At 43.1% G+C, this 18196-nt stretch overlaps 1 long non-coding RNA gene across 1 annotated transcript; it reads left to right on the plus strand.

Moving 5' to 3' along the window:
* Window positions 1-1087: 1087 nt before the first annotated feature.
* LOC121706683 lies at window positions 1088-8353 on the plus strand. The gene is made up of 2 exons (XR_006031107.1): window positions 1088-1165; window positions 7715-8353. It is a non-coding gene; the product is annotated as an uncharacterized LOC121706683 (long non-coding RNA).
* Window positions 8354-18196: the final 9843 nt, after the last annotated feature.

Here is an 18196-nt window from a genome sequence, read left to right on the forward strand (position 1 = left end):
GTTTGCCTGTCCCATTGTAGTAGTGTAGTGTAATTCTCTCTCACCCATGAGAACTGGCCTCTGCAGACATAGTTACATGTTTGTGAGTCTGACTGGATCTTCATCAACACCATCATCATTATCAGCTTCATCCCAGACTCACTGAAAGATGCAGTCTGCCATTTTAATACTCCAGCTGTATGTTCCATTTTCTGTGCTAAAAGAACCTTCAGCCGTCTGTTCTGTGTCCCATACTAAAAGAACCTCCATTTGTCTGTTCCGTGTTATGTGCTAAAAGAACCTCCAGTATTCATACCCAGTCCTGGCTCAGTCCAACCATAAACAATCCCAGCCAATCAACACACACTTCTGGAACATAGAGGTGAGGAGTGTAATCTGATTGGTTGTTGAATTGCCATGTGCACACTCATGTCTCAGACTGCCTCTAATGAGTAAAATGTTTAACGCTAATTTAGACTTACATGGCAATATTAATGTATTAAATTATCAAGTTTGCATATTATTTGTTTGCTTGTACAGATACGTTGTGATTTCTTATTTATATCCTCTGTTCTGTGATTCATGTTTGGTGATGTTTTGAGATGTGCTACCCCATGTATCCGCCCTGTCAGTTAGTGCTCACCAGGGGGCGCCACAGGACCTATTTATCATCACCAGCTGAGCAATACTGTAATGCCTGTGTGCTCTGAACTGTGTAAGAACTACTAGACTGTGTGTGTGTGTGTGTGTGTTGTGTGTATGTGTGTGTGCGTTTCTGTAACCAAACCCCTGCCCCCCCCCCACCCCCACCCATACATCACACATCTCAACATCCAACACATATCTAGAAGGTCACACACACACTGTTACATTCTGCCTACTAGGCTATGTAACCAGAGAGGGAAGACCACACGGATTTTGCCGTATAAAAATATGTATTTATTTAAGTTAAAGAATTAACAACGTAGGTTAAGTAAAGTCAGTATAAATGATAGGTTGGGAAATAAAGGTGTATGCGATATGAGAATTGAGGTGTCGTGCGTAAAGAAACAAATAGCCAAAATGGTGCGGGAGAGGAGGACAATCACATGCGCGTCGCATCACACCTGTGGCACACCTGTACTTGGCCCACCTGTAGAGGAGACGCAAGACAGGAAAAGAGCAACAAGGAGGAGGAGCCCGGCAGGTCCGTGACACCTCCCCCCTTAAGACAGAGGTCTCTAGAGGTCTCCCCATACCCAAAAATGACAAACTTTTTTTTATTTTTTTTATAATTTTCCATAATGTCCAATAATTCTAAAAATGAGCACTTAACTTTGGTCTAGGGGTGGTGACAGCCCATATGCATGAGCTGTATGAAAAAACTTTTGTCCACAGGCCCCAGCCCCTCTACCCTCTAGCAGCTCCAGCTGCCCTCCTTCACACCAAAGGCTCCAGCAAATCCCGGTACCTGGAAAGCTATATTTAAGGAGACCAGGCAGAAGAAGATAGTGGAGAAACAGGAATAGAGAAAACAGGACCAGACAAACACACTCACTCCAACCCAACCGGGGCGCGAGACAAAGCGTCAGCCATGACATTGTCCACACCCCGAATGTGTCGTTTCTGTAAATTGTATGGCTGTAAAAATAAAGCCCAGCACATAAGCGCTGACTAGGACTCTGTAAAGAGGAGGAATGACTAGGACTCTGTAAAGAGTGGAGGAATGACTAGGACTCTGTAAAGAGGAGGAATGACTAGGACTCTGTAAAGAGTGGAGGAATGACTAGGACTCTGTAAAGAGTGGAGGAATGTAAGCGGATTGTGATCCGAGTAAATAGTAATAGGAACAGCGCCCCCAACTAAATACACCTCAAAGTGTTGTAGACCCCATACTAGCGCCAATGTTTCCTTCTCGATAGTTGAGTAATTCAACTGATGACAATTACATTTTCTGGACAAGAAACATACCGGCCTGTCCACCCCCTGCTCATCGCTCTGCATGAGCACAGCACCAGCACCCACATGGCTAGCGTCAACCTACATCTGGAAAGGCTGGTCTAAACGGGGTGCCATCAGAACTGGGGCCGAGGTCAACAACAACCTAACATTGTCAAAAGCAGTCTGGGAGGCCACAGTCCATTCAAACTTAACCTTAGCCTTTAACAGGTCAGTCAAAGGGGCTACTACAGTGGAGAAGTTGGGGCAAAAGCTACGATAATACCCTACCATCCCCAAGAAGCGCCGCAATTCGGGTTTGGTAGTTGGAACAGGGAAATTATCAATAGCCACCACCTTAGCATGGACCGGCTTCACTTGGTATAATAGGTATTTCACTTCCGCCTCTAGATGTCGCTGTTTGTCTGGTGACACCCGATAAAACCGCTGTCTTATTGGCTCCGCATCACCGACCTCAATATCATGCTCAATTAAATGAGTACATGATGGCGTATCTACAAACAAGGAGGGAAAAGCAGACAACAAAGATGTTATTTCTGATACACGTTCCTCGGGCAAATGCCCAAGCAAGGTATACAACTCCGCCAGTTTCTCAGAGTTCCGCAAACGAGGCTGCAGCACGCAGTCATCAGGACCGATCACGTCCTCACCACTACTTGCTGCCCCCATGTAGGGAGAGTCTCTAGGAGTCTCGACAGCTGCGGCTAAAGAAACTGGCGCAATCAGGTCATCAGTCTCTGCTGCCCCAGAGACTGAAGACCTGCTGTAATAGGGCTTCAAAAGATTTATATGACATAGCTGGGTGGCACGCCTACGATTAGGTGTAGAAAGCAAATAATTCAGGTCTGACACCTGCCGAATCACCGTATAGGGTCCTGTATATTTTGCAAGGAAAGGGGAATTGGCTATCGGCAGTAATGCCAGAACCTGATCACCCGGACTGAACACCCTTGGCTCAGCCCGACGGTCACACCAGCTCTTCATTTTCTGTTGAGCTCTAGTCAGGTTGTCGGACGCCATCTCACAGGCCAGAAACAACCTACGACGAAAACCATTAACATAGTCCAACAAGTTAACAGGAGACTCAGGACACTTCAACTCCCCCTGCAAAACTGCTAGAGGCCCACGAACTCTATGGCCAAAGATCAAATCATTAGGCGAGAATCCTGTGCTCTCTTGGGTTACTTCTCGTGCCGCCAACATTAGCCACGGGAGCCCTTCCTCCCAGTCTCTATTAAGCTCAACACAATAACCCCTGAGCAGCGACTTCAATGTTTGATGAAAACTCTCCAGAGCACCTTGGCTCTGGGCATGATAAGCACTGCTACGCTGATGTTTTACATGCAACTGCTCAAGCACCTCTTGGAACATGCGGGATGTAAAGTTAGAGCCTCTATCACTCTGTATGGTATGAGGGATGCCAAAGATGGAAATAAACTGGGAAAGGGCTTTCACTACCGACCTAGTGGAGATGGTACGCAATGCATAGGCAGCAGGGTATCGGGTAGACTGACACATCACCGTCAGAATGTAACCACACCCTGACTTAGATGGTGGCAATGGTCCCACACAGTCAATTAACAAATGCTCAAATGGTTTCCCTATAGCTGGAATAGGGTAAAGTGGAGCTGGCTTTAACACCTGATTAGGTTTCCCCGTTAACTGGCATACATGACACGTCTTAATGAAGCCTGCCACATCCTTCTTTAGGCGAGGCCAATAGAAGTACTTCATAAGACGGTCATAGGTCTTTCTTACACCCAAGTGCATAGGTCTTTCTTACACCCAAGTGCCCAGCTACATCCCCATGGGCTGTCTGTAGAACCAATTCTCTAAATTTAACTGGCACTATCACTTGAAACACTGGGTCCTCAACCCCCTCGTCAGTGTGAGAAGACCACTTCCGGATCAACAACCCCTCCTGAACAAAGTACCCCCTTGCTGCACTGCGCAACTCCTCAGGTGGCAAATCCCCAACGAACAGATCTTTTAATGTTGCATCTTCCTTTTGAGCTGAAACAAAATCCTTATGAGACAGAGAGAGAGGTAGATTAGGCAAAACAACAGACTTTAACTCACCAGTCTGAGAAACATCATTAGAGGCACGGCTCATAGCCCGTGTCACTGCACAAGCCGTAAAGACATCAGACAGATTCTGATGGCTAACATCACTGTCAGCTGAAATAGAGGGAGAATTATTAACAACTGCAGGGGGCGGTATATCACGCCAGACACGCTCTCCGGCTAGATTATTGCCCAAAAGGAGATGAACACCCTCTACAGGCAAAGAAGGGCGGACTGCTATGGTTACTTCCCCCTGCACCAAATCAGACTGCAGATTGATCCTGTGCAATGAAACAGAAACAACCTGCAATCCAATCCCCCGCACTAAGACATTGTTCCCCGTGCTAGAGTTAATAGAGAAAGGCAAGACAGACTCCAGGATAAAGACTCAGAAGCCCCTGTGTCCCTAAGTATTTTAACTGGCACCTGGACAGAACTACCCACCAGTGAAACTAAGCCGTCTGTGATAAAAGGAAAGTAGCCATTACCACAGGCTTCACCTGAATCAGCCCTACTGTTGCTCTCACTAGGCCCAGCAGAGCTCAGGCCTGATAGCTGAGATGAAGTCACAAGCACCACAGGTTTAGCCTCCTCAGCCACCACAACTTTAGAAGTTACTCCTGGCTCAGATACAGCAAGTGTGACCCCCCTAACAGTATCTGCACTATTTCTCTGACTTTTCCCCTTTAAAACAGGAGTCTTTCATCCAGTGCCCCTTGTCCAGACAGTAGTGACAAACATTAGCGTCCTTCTTACCCTGACCAGCAGAAGCAGAAAATCCAGAATCTCAGCGAAAACCCACAGTGCCCTTGTGTGACTGATTAGCGTGTGAATCTATTTTGCTCTGAGTAGGTGACCCAAATGAACCTGACGAAGAAGACCCCAAAACTCTATTGAAACGTCCAAAGCGTTGCTCCCCAAAGCGTTGTTCCCGATAAACCTTACCTGTATTGTGTTCTTTTAAACTATACTTATGTGTCAAAGCGAATTCATCAGCCACGACTGCGGCTTCCGCTGCTGTTTTCATCTTACGCTCAGACACATAAGTAGCGATACGCTCAGGGAGGATGTTTTTAAACTGTTCTAAAACAATCAAGTTAGACAACTCTTCAAATGTAGCGACTCCCACTGCAGAGCACCAACGATTAAAGTGGCTGTTCAGCTCTCTCGCTACCTCTGTGTATGTCTGTTTCTCTCCCTTTCTCCAGCTGCGAAACCGCAAACGATAAGCTTCAGGAACTATCTCGTAAACTTTAAGCACTGCATCTTTTACCGTCATATCATTTTTCCTGTCTGCCACCGGCAATGCAATAAAAGCTTCTTGTGCTCTACCTACAAGAACACTTTGGAGTAGCAACGTTCTCTCTCTCCGAGTCAGACCAGCCACGGTCATCAGCCACACTCTCAAATAAAGAAAAGAAAATATCTGGGTCTCTCTCGTTAAACTTCGGGAGCAACTTAACCATGTTGGATATATCAGGAGGACGCGCAGGCCCTCTAGGAGCAGTACCATCACCGTCAGGTAAAAGCTTACCTTCTGCGACCAGTCTTAGCCGTTCTAAAGCCACATCACGTTCATTCCTTATTCTTTCCATTTCTAACTGACGCTCAGCTTCTCTTTCACGCCGCTCTGCCTCACGTTGAGCTTCTCTCTCTCGCCGTTCAGCTTCCTGCTGAGCTTCTCTCTCTCCGTTCAGCTTCCTGCTGAGCTTCTCTTTCTCTCCGTTCAGCTTCCTGCTGAGCTTCTCTTTCTCTCCGTTCAGCTTCCTGCTGAGCTTCTCTTTCTCTCCGTTCAGCTTCCTGCTGAGCTTCTCTCTCTCTCCGTTCAGCTTCCTGCTGAGCTTCTCTCTCTCTCCGTTCAGCTTCCTGTTGAGCTTCTCTTTCTCTCCGTTCAGCTTCCTGCTGAGCTTCTCTCTTTCTCTCCGTTCAGCTTCCTGCTGAGCTTCTCTCTCTCCGTTCAGCTTCCCTTTCCTTCTGTTGCATTTCTATAAGCACTTTTTGTTGCTCAAAAGTAAGTGACATTTTGGAAAACTCTGTCGAAAGAGGTGTCGACGTTGCTTCTCCTAACTCTAACTCCTCCATGATTAGAGATGCTGGTGATGGAAGAATATTCCTAATAACTAATTCTGCCTGAACTGATGTTCTTATCTGGGCCAATTTCGCTGTTTTGGGTAAACCCAAGTCAAAATTATAATGTTCGCAAACCTGACGCAACTAATCCTTTTTTAAAGTATTCAAACCCTCAACAATCCTCCAAACTAGCCATACAAATGAGTTCTACAATACAGACATTAAATACAAACGATAAACGAGCTCACATTTTCTCATTTAAGTGTGGTCCCAACACTGCGCATCAAGACGAGACAAAAGGAGCTGCCCAGCAAACACAGCGATCCCCTTATATATATATATATATATACTTTTTTGATCCCATGAGGGAAATTTGGTCTCTGCATTTAACCCATGAACCCCAACTCGGTGAATTAGTCGGTGAATTAGTGAAACACAAACAGCACACAGTGTACACACAGTGAGGTGAAGCACACACTAATCCCGGCGCAGTGAGCTGCCTGCTTCAACGGCGGCGCTCGGGGAGCAGTGAGGGGTTAGGTGCCTTGCTCATGGGCACTTCAGCCACGGCCCACTGGTCGGGGCTCGAACCGGCAACCCTCCGGTTACAAGTCCAGAGTGCTAATCAGTGGGCCACGGCTGCCCCGAAATGCAAACCCCGAGGACAGAGCTCTTTACTACACAATATCAGCGGCGCCTATACTCCCCCGACTATGTGCCGTTAAAGTAGGCCTCCACGACAGTGCCCTCTGCCCAGGATTGCAAAAAAACAATAAACTAAAATAACAAACAAGCCATAAAGGCTTGGCGGGCACTCACAAAGCTCCGATAATTACATTATCCAAAACGTTATCAATAAACTTAAATCTTGTTCGCAGCGCAGGCCCACACTTACCAAACAATGGCCCACCGCAGATTCTTCAACCTGGCTCAATCAACAGCCAAGGCACTAGTTAACAAATTCCTCCCCGTCTCACGCACCAACAATGAAACTAGCAAAACTTCCGAACACAATTAACTTTAACTAATCCACATGTGTCTTCCCAATGATTCAAAGCCACGCATTTAAAGAATGAACTAGTATCTTTGCAGGATCGGTATACAGCGCTTTCCAAATCAGACGCAACTAAACATGGATCTAATATATTTAGTGTATTGTATATATATTTAGTGTTTTAACAATTTCCAACGCCTAGGCTATACAAAACGCAGTAATAAGCATTAAAGAAAAAATGCATATTTACCGATGTCGTTTCATATCCCGGACAAGAGCCCCCAATCTGTTGCATTCTGCCTACTAGGCTATGTAACCAGAGAGGGAAGACCACGCGGATTTTGCTGTATAAAATATGTATTTATTTAAGTTAAAGAATTAACAACGTAGGTTAAGTCAAGTCAGTATAAATGATAGGTTGGGAAATAAAGCGATGCGATGCGATATGTGAATTGAGGTGCCGTGCGTAAAGAAACAAATAGCCAAAATGGTGTGGGAGAGGAGGATAAGCGGCGGCCTCCACAACCAGGTCTGGCGAGATCTTAAAGCCCACGATCCAGGAAGTAATCACACGCGCGTCGCATCACACCTGTGCCACACCTGTACTTGGCCCACCTGTAGAGGAGACGCAAGACAGGAAAAGAGCAACAAGGAGGAGGAGCCCGGCAGGTCCGTGACACACACACACTCACCCATACATCACACATCTCAACATCCAACAGCTATCTAGAAGGTCACACACACACACACATACATACATCACACATCTCAACATCCAACACATATCTAGAAGGTCACACACACACACACACACTCCCTTTCTCCTCTGTGCTCTCTATATTTGTTTGACTGATGACTCATTTCAGAGAGTTTACTAAGGGTTAAATGATGTAAAACGGTTTATTTCTGTTCAGATGCATATTTGTATTCATGGCTTAATAGAAAGTTACTGTTTTAAGAAAAGGATGTTTTAAAGTTTTTACAGCATTCTTATTTGTTGTGACGACCGCATACAATACTGTGTAAAGCACTCAAAGCAATGCTTTTCTAATGCGCACTGATCCTTCAACATAGAGTTCCCTTCAGTATAGAGTTCCCTTCAGCATAGAGTTCCCTCCCAGCACACTGACCCTTCAGCATAGAGTTCCCTCCAGCATCTGTGGCCGTAGGGGAGTGTGAGCTGCCAGACTCCACACACTCTTCACACACTCCTGTAAGACTTGCACAGGTCCACACACTCCTGCTCTACTCTGTGCTTCTTGGTGGCCACCCCTGATTTGATGGGAATAAAGGGAAACTGCTGAATGAGCTGCTTTCTGTGCTTATTCGTGGAGCCTGTGAGAGGAATGAGCTGCTTTCTGTGCTTATTCGTGGAGCCTGTGAGAGGAATGAGCTGCTTTCTGTGCTTATTCATGGAGCCTGTTAGAGGAAGGCCTGGAGTTACAAGGGGTCAAAGGGCAACGCAGTGTCACACAACAACTCACCTCACTCTTCGGAAATGGGAAGAACATGCAAATTGTAAAAAAAGAACTTTAAAAAGATATTGTGACAAATTAGGACTGAGCTGCTCAGGGATACTGTCCCCGTTAGAGGACAGCTTCGGTCTTAATAAGAGCCTCACCAACATAACAACTAAAACAGATAGTCATAGATAGATAGATAGATAGATAGATACTTTATTGATCCCCAAGGGGAAATTCATATTCAACTAGAAATGCAATTCCAAGGAATTACCAGTGCATGAAAATGCTAAAGTTGTGATGTAAAATATCATGTATAGTTAAAACAGATAATACAGAGATGGTACGGTGATGCTAGGATAGACATGGTGGTTGCATAGCTTAATAAAAGTTGATAGTTTAAAAGTAGACTGTTTAAAAGCTGAATGTAGATAGTTTAAAAGTTGTTGAATGTTGATATTCAAATAGTTTAATGGCTGTGTATAGGTAGATATTTGACGATAACTGAAAGTTGGAATGGCTCTGATGTTTGCTAGCAGTTATGCTAAGATTTTTAACTATGCTAACCATGCTACTTAGCTAACATTTTCTAGCAGTTTTGATAAACATGCTAACTATGCTAGCAATGCTAACTATGCTACTTAGCTAACATTTTCTAGCAGTTTTGCTAAACATGCTAACTATGTTAGCAATGCTAACATGCTAACTATGTTAACTATGTGACTTAGCTAACCTAGCTAATCATTTTTAGCAGTTATGCTAACTATCCTAACTAGCATGCTAACTATGCTAACCATGTTACTTAGCTAACTTAGCTAATCATTTTTAGCAGTTTTGCTAAAAATGTTAACATGTTAACTTTGTTAACCATGCTAACTAGCTACAGTGGGTAGGAGTCAACAAGTGTTGACATAGTTGATGACAAGTTAAAAGTTGTTGATAGACAGCTAGTGAATGTATATAGTTTAAAAGTTTAAAAGTTGAATGTAGATAGTTTAAAAGTTGTTGATAGACAGCTAGTTTAATAGATAGATAGTTTAATGATAGTTTAAAAGTAGACCGTTTAAAAGTTGAATGTAAAAAGTTCAGTAGTTTAATGGGTTACATTGTTTAACAGTGGATTATTGTAGTGAGGAGTTTTATTTTGAAACAGTTTTGGGCAGAGGAAACAGTTGAATGGGATTTGTAGTCTTAATTGACCCAGATTGTATGCTTAATGCCTGAGGCTGCAGGTGGCCTGAACACCTGCCATAGGATTCTAATTGCTTAATGATGTCATAATCGGCAATGTTAAGTCTATGGGGATTTTTAAAAAGTTTTTCTTTAATAGTTTAAAAAGTGTAAACGTTTCAAAGTTGAAAAGACATAGCAGCTTGGTCCGTTTGAAGACCTACGTTACAAAGTTTGAACGAAGTTTCTAAGTTAAACTGTTCAAGAGAAATTGCGTACGGAAAAAGTGGTAAGCGGAATAATAACTAGAAATGCAATTCCAAGGAATTACCAGTGCATGAAAATGCTAAAGTTGTGATGTAAAATATCATGTATCATAGTTAAAATAGATAATACAGAGATGGTTACTACGGTGATGCTAGGATAGACATGGTGGCTGCATAGCTTAATAAAAGTTGATAGTTTAAAAGTAGACTGTTTAAAAGCTGAATGTAGATAGTTTAAAAGTTGTTGATAGACAGCTAGTTTAATAGATAGTTTAAAAGTAGACCGTTTAAAAGTTGAAGGTAAATAGTTTAAAAGTTGTTGACAGACTGGAAGTTTAATGAATGTGTATAGGTAGACATTTGACGATAATTTGACGAAAGTTGGAATGGCTCTATAGTTTGCTAGCAGTTATGCTAAGATTTTTAACTATGCTAACCATGCTACTTAGCTAATGTTTTATAGCAATGCTAACATGCTAACCATGCTACTTAGCTAACTTAGCTAATGTTTTCTAGCAGTTTAATGAATGTTGATATTCAAATAGTTTAATGGCTGTGTATAAGTAGATATTTGATGATAACTGAAAGTTGGAATGGCTCTAATGTTTGCTAGCAGTTATGCTAATATTTTTAACTATGCTAACCATGCTACTTAGCTAATGTTATATAGCAGTGCTAGCAATGCTAACTATGCTAACCATACTACTTAGCTAACTTAGCTAAAATTTTCTAGCAGTTTTGCTAAACATGCTAACTATGTTAACCATGTGACTTAGCTAACCTAGCTTATCATTTTTAGTAGTTATGCTAACTATGCTAACTAACATGCTAACTATATTAGCAGTTTTGCTTAAAATGCTAATTAACATGCTAACAATGTTACCATGCTAACTATGCTAACCATGTTACTTAGCTAATCATTTTTAGCAGTTTTGCTTAAAATGCTAACAATGTTAGCAATGCTAACAAGCTACAGTGGGTAGGAGTCATAGTTAATGACAAGTAACAGTTACAATGGCTGAACAGTTAAAAAGTTAAGTAGTTTAAAGGGTTAAATTGTTTAACAGTGAAATGTTGTAGTGAGGACTTTTATTTTGAAACAGTTTTTGGCAGAGGAAGCAACTTTTATAGTTAAACTGTTCAAGAGAAATTGCGTATGGAAAAAGTGGTAAGCGGAATAATAATAAGAAGTTGTTGCCTAGGAAGAACAGTAGTGATGATGCAGACAGTAGTGATGATGATGCAGACAGTAGTGATGATGCAGACAGTAGTGATGATGATGCAGACAGTAGTGATGATGCAGACAGTAGTGATGATGATGCAGACAGTAGTGATGATGATGCAGACAGTAGTGATGATGATGCAGACAGTAGTGATGATGCAGACAGTAGTGATGATGCAGACAGTGATGATGATGCAGACAGTAATGATGATGCAGACAGTAGTGATGATGATGCAGACAGTAGTGATGATGATGCAGACAGTAGTGATGATGCAGACAGTAATGATGATGCAGACAGTAGTGATGATGCAGACGATGCAGACAGTAGTGATGATGCAGACAGTAGTGATGATGCAGACAGTAGTGATGATGCAGACAGTGATGATGATGCAGACAGTAATGATGATGCAGACAGTAGTGATGATGATGCAGACAGTAGTGATGATGATGCAGACAGTAGTGATGATGATGCAGACAGTAGTGATGATGATGCAGACAGTAGTGATGATGCAGACAGTAGTGATGATGATGCAGACAGTAGTGATGATGATGCAGACAGTAGTGATGATGCAGACAGTAATGATGATGCAGACAGTAGTGATGATGCAGACGATGCAGACAGTAGTGATGATGCAGACAGTAGTGATGATGCAGACAGTAGTGATGATGCAGACAGTAGTGATGATGATGCAGACAGTAGTGATGATGATGCAGACAGTGATGATGATGCAGACAGTAGTGATGATGATGCAGACAGTAGTGATGATGATGCAGACAGTAGTGATGATGATGCAGACAGTAGTGATGATGCAGACAGTAGTGATGATGCAGACAGTAGTGATGATGATGCAGACAGTAGTGATGATGATGCAGACAGTGATGATGATGCAGACAGTAGTGATGATGATGCAGACAGTAGTGATGATGATGCAGACAGTAGTGATGATGATGCAGACAGTAGTGATGATACAGACAGTAGTGATGATGATGCAGACAGTAGTGATGATGCAGACAGTAGTGATGATGCAGACAGTAGTGATGATGATGCAGACAGTAGTGATGATGCAGACAGTGATGATGATGCAGACAGTGATGATGATGCAGACAGTAGTGATGATGATGCAGACAGTAGTGATGATGATGCAGACAGTAGTGATGATGCAGACAGTAGTGATGATGCAGACAGTAGTGATGATGCAGACAGTAGTGATGATGACTGCAGACAGTAGTGATGATGATGCAGACAGTAGTGATGATGATGCAGACAGTAGTGATGATGATGCAGACAGTAGTGATGATGCAGACAGTAGTGATGATGATGCAGACAGTAGTGATGATGATGCAGAGAGTAGTGATGATGATGCAGACAGTAGTGATGATGATGCAGACAGTAGTGATGATGATGCAGACAGTAGTGATGATGATGCAGACAGTAGTGATGATGATGCAGACAGTAGTGATGATGCAGACAGTAGTGATGATGATGCAGACAGTAGTGATGATGATGCAGACAGTAGTGATGATGCAGACAGTAGTGATGATGATGCAGACAGTAGTGATGATGATGCAGACAGTAGTGATGATGCAGACAGTAGTGATGATGATGCAGACAGTAGTGATGATGATGCAGAGAGTAGTGATGATGCAGACAGTAGTGATGATGATGCAGACAGTAGTGATGATGATGCAGACAGTAGTGATGATGATGCAGACAGTAATGATGATGCAGACAGTAGTGATGATGATGCAGACAGTAGTGATGATGCAGACAGTAGTGATGATGATGCAGACAGTAGTGATGATGATGCAGACAGTAGTGATGATGCAGACAGTAGTGATGATGATGCAGACAGTAGTGATGATGCAGACAGTAGTGATGATGATGCAGACAGTAGTAATGATGATGCAGACAGTGATGATGATGCAGACTGTAGTGATGATGATGCAGACAGTAGTGATGATGATGCAGACAGTAGTGATGATGCAGACAGTAGTGATGATGATGCAGACAGTAGTGATGATGCAGACAGTGATGATGATGCAGACAGTAGTAATGATGATGCAGACAGTGATGATGATGCAGACTGTAGTGATGATGATGCAGACAGTGATGATGATGATGCAGACAGTAGTGATGATGCAGACAGTAGTGATGATGATGCAGACAGTAGTGATGATGATGCAGACAGTAGTGATGATGCAGACAGTAGTAATGATGATGCAGACAGTAGTGATGATGATGCAGACAGTAGTGATGATGATGCAGACAGTAGTGATGATGCAGACGATGCAGACAGTAATGATGATGCAGACAGTAGTGATGATGATGCAGACAGTAGTGATGATGATGCAGACAGTAGTGATGATGCAGACAGTAGTGATGATGATGCAGACAGTAGTGATGATGCAGACAGTAGTGATGATGCAGACAGTAGTGATGATGATGCAGACAGTAGTGATGATGATGCAGACAGTAGTGATGATGCAGACAGTAGTGATGATGATGCAGACAGTAGTGATGATGATGCAGACAGTAGTGATGATGCAGACAGTGATGATGATGCAGACAGTAGTGATGATGCAGACAGTAGTGATGATGCAGACAGTAGTGATGATGCTGCAGACAGTAGTGATGATGATGCAGACAGTAGTGATGATGCTGCAGACAGTAGTGATGATGCAGACAGTAGTGATGATGATGCAGACAGTAGTGATGATGCAGACAGTAGTGATGATGCAGACGATGCAGACAGTAGTGATGATGATGCAGACAGTAGTGATGATGATGCAGACAGTAGTGATGATGATGCAGACAGTAGTGATGATGATGCAGACAGTAGTGATGATGCAGACAGTAGTGATGATGATGCAGACAGTGATGATGATGATGCAGACAGTAGTGATGATGATGCAGACAGTAGTGATGATGCAGACAGTAGTGATGATGCAGACAGTGATGATGATGATGCAGACAGTAGTGATGATGCAGACGATGCAGACAGTAGTGATGATGCAGACAGTAATGATGATGCAGACAGTAGTGATGATGATGCAGACAGTAGTGATGATGATGCAGACAGTAGTGATGATGCAGACAGTAGTGATGATGCAGACAGTGATGATGATGATGCAGACAGTAGTGATGATGATGCAGACAGTAATGATGATGCAGACAGTAGTGATGATGCAGACAGTAGTGATGATGATGCAGACAGTAGTGATGATGCAGACAGTAGTGATGATGATGCAGACAGTAGTGATGATGATGCAGACAGTAGTGATGATGCAGACAGTAGTGATGATGCAGACGATGCAGACAGTAGTGATGATGATGCAGACAGTAGTGATGATGCAGACAGTAGTGATGATGATGCAGACAGTAGTGATGATGATGCAGACAGTAGTGATGATGATGCAGACAGTAGTGATGATGCAGACAGTAGTGATGATGATGCAGACAGTAGTGATGATGATGCAGACAGTAGTGATGATGCAGACAGTAGTGATGATGATGCAGACAGTAGTGATGATGCAGACAGTAATGATGATGATGCAGACAGTAGTGATGATGCAGACAGTAGTGATGATGCAGACAGTAGTGATGATGATGCAGACAGTAGTGATGATGCAGACAGTAGTGATGATGATGCAGACAGTAGTGATGATGATGCAGACAGTAGTGATGATGCAGACAGTAGTGATGATGCAGATGATGCAGACAGTAGTGATGATGATGCAGACAGTAGTGATGATGCAGACAGTAGTGATGATGATGCAGACAGTAGTGATGATGATGCAGACAGTAGTGATGATGATGCAGACAGTAGTGATGATGCAGACAGTAGTGATGATGATGCAGACAGTAGTGATGATGCAGACAGTAGTGATGATGCAGACAGTAGTGATGATGATGCAGACAGTAGTGATGATGATGCAGACAGTAGTGATGATGATGCAGACAGTAGTGATGATGCAGACAGTAGTGATGATGATGCAGACAGTAGTGATGATGATGCAGACAGTAATGATGATGCAGACAGTAGTGATGATGATGCAGACAGTAGTGATGATGATGCAGACAGTAGTGATGATGCAGACAGTAGTGATGATGATGCAGACAGTAGTGATGATGCAGACAGTAGTGATGATGATGCAGACAGTAGTGATGATGCAGACAGTAGTGATGATGCAGACGATGCAGACAGTAGTGATGATGCAGACAGTAGTGATGATGCAGATGATGCAGACAGTGATGATGATGATGCAGACAGTAGTGATGATGCAGACAGTAGTGATGATGCAGACAGTAGTGATGATGCAGACAGTAGTGATGATGATGCAGACAGTAGTGATGATGATGCAGACAGTAGTGATGATGCAGACAGTAGTGATGATGATGCAGACAGTAGTGATGATGCAGACAGTAGTGATGATGCAGACGATGCAGACAGTGATGATGATGATGCAGACAGTAGTGATGATGCAGACAGTAGTGATGATGCAGACAGTAGTGATGATGCAGACAGTAGTGATGATGATGCAGACAGTAGTGATGATGATGCAGACAGTAGTGATGATGCAGACAGTAGTGATGATGCAGACAGTAGTGATGATGATGCAGACAGTAGTGATGATGCAGACAGTAGTGATGATGATGCAGACAGTGATGATGATGATGCAGACAGTAGTGATGATGCAGACAGTAGTGATGATGCAGACAGTAGTGATGATGCAGACAGTAGTGATGATGATGCAGACAGTAGTGATGATGATGCAGACAGTAGTGATGATGCAGACAGTAGTGATGATGCAGACAGTAGTGATGATGCAGACAGTAGTGATGATGATGCAGACAGTAGTGATGATGCAGACAGTAGTGATGATGATGCAGACAGTAGTGATGATGATGCAGACAGTAGTGATGATGCAGACAGTAGTGATGATGCAGACAGTAGTGATGATGATGCAGACAGTAGTGATGATGATGCAGACAGTAGTGATGATGCAGACAGTAGTGATGATGCAGACAGTAGTGATGATGATGCAGACAGTAGTGATGATGCAGACAGTAGTGATGATGATGCAGACAGTAGTGATGATGATGCAGACAGTAGTGATGATGCAGACAGTAGTGATGATTGATGATGCAGACAGTAGTGATGATTGATGATGCAGACAGTAGTGATGATGCAGACAGTAGTGATGATTGATGATGCAGACAGTAGTGATGATGCAGACAGTAGTGATGATGATGCAGACAGTAATGATGATGCAGACAGTAGTGATGATGACTGCAGACAGTAGTGATGATGATGCAGACAGTAGTGATGATGATGCAGACAGTAATGATGATGCAGACAGTAATGATGATGCAGATAGTAGTGATGATGCTGCAGACAGTAGTGATGATGCAGACAGTAGTGATGATGCAGACAGTAGTGATGATGCAGACAGTAGTGATGATGCAGACAGTAGTGATGATGATGCAGACAGTAGTGATGATGATGCAGACAGTAGTGATGATGCAGACAGTAGTGATGATGCAGACAGTAGTGATGATGATGCAGACAGTAGTGATGATGCAGACAGTAGTGATGATGATGCAGACAGTAGTGATGATGCAGACAGTGATGATGATGCAGACAGTGATGATGATGCAGACAGTAGTGATGATGATGCAGACAGTGATGATGATGCAGACAGTAGTGATGATGCAGACAGTAGTGATGATTGATGATGCAGACAGTAGTGATGATGCAGACAGTAGTGATGATGATGCAGACAGTAATGATGATGCAGACAGTAGTGATGATGATGCAGACAGTAGTGATGATGATGCAGACAGTAGTGATGATGCAGACAGTGATGATGATGCAGACAGTAATGATGATGCAGACAGTAGTGATGATGATGCAGACAGTAGTGATGATGCAGACAGTAGTGATGATGACTGCAGACAGTAGTGATGATGATGCAGACAGTAGTGATGATGATGCAGACAGTAGTGATGATGCAGACAGTAGTGATGATGCAGACAGTGATGATGATGCAGACAGTAATGATGATGCAGACAGTAGTGATGATGATGCAGACAGTAGTGATGATGCAGACAGTAGTGATGATGATGCAGACAGTAGTGATGATGCAGACAGTAGTGATGATGATGCAGACAGTAGTGATGATGCTGCAGACAGTAGTGATGATGCAGACAGTAGTGATGATGCAGACAGTAGTGATGATGATGCAGACAGTAGTGATGATGATGCAGACAGTAGTGATGATGCAGACAGTAGTGATGATGATGCAGACAGTAGTGATGATGCAGACAGTAGTGATGATGATGCAGACAGTAGTGATGATTGATGATGCAGACAGTAGTGATGATGCAGACAGTAGTGATGATTGATGATGCAGACAGTAGTGATGATTGATGATGCAGACAGTAGTGATGATGCAGACAGTAGTGATGATTGATGATGCAGACAGTAGTGATGATGCAGACAGTAGTGATGATGACTGCAGACAGTAGTGATGATGCAGACAGTAGTGATGATGCAGACAGTGATGATGATGCAGACAGTGATGATGATGCAGACAGTAGTGATGATGATGCAGACAGTAGTGATGATGCAGACAGTAGTGATGATGATGCAGACAGTAGTGATGATGCAGGCAGTAGTGATGATGATGCAGACAGTGATGATGATGCAGACAGTAGTGATGATGCAGACAGTAGTGATGATTGATGATGCAGACAGTAGTGATGATGATGCAGACAGTAGTGATGATGCAGACAGTAGTGATGATGCAGACAGTAGTGATGATGATGCAGACAGTAGTGATGATGCAGACAGTAGTGATGATGATGCAGACAGTAGTGATGATGCAGACAGTAATGATGATGCAGACAGTAGTGATGATGCAGACAGTAGTGATGATGATGCAGACAGTAGTGATGATGCAGACAGTAGTGATGATGATGCAGACAGTAGTGATGATGCAGACAGTAGTGATGATGATGCAGACAGTAGTG

The sequence above is a fragment of the Alosa sapidissima genome, chromosome 4, assembly GCF_018492685.1.
Source record: "Alosa sapidissima isolate fAloSap1 chromosome 4, fAloSap1.pri, whole genome shotgun sequence".
Lineage (NCBI taxonomy): Eukaryota > Metazoa > Chordata > Actinopteri > Clupeiformes > Clupeidae > Alosa > Alosa sapidissima.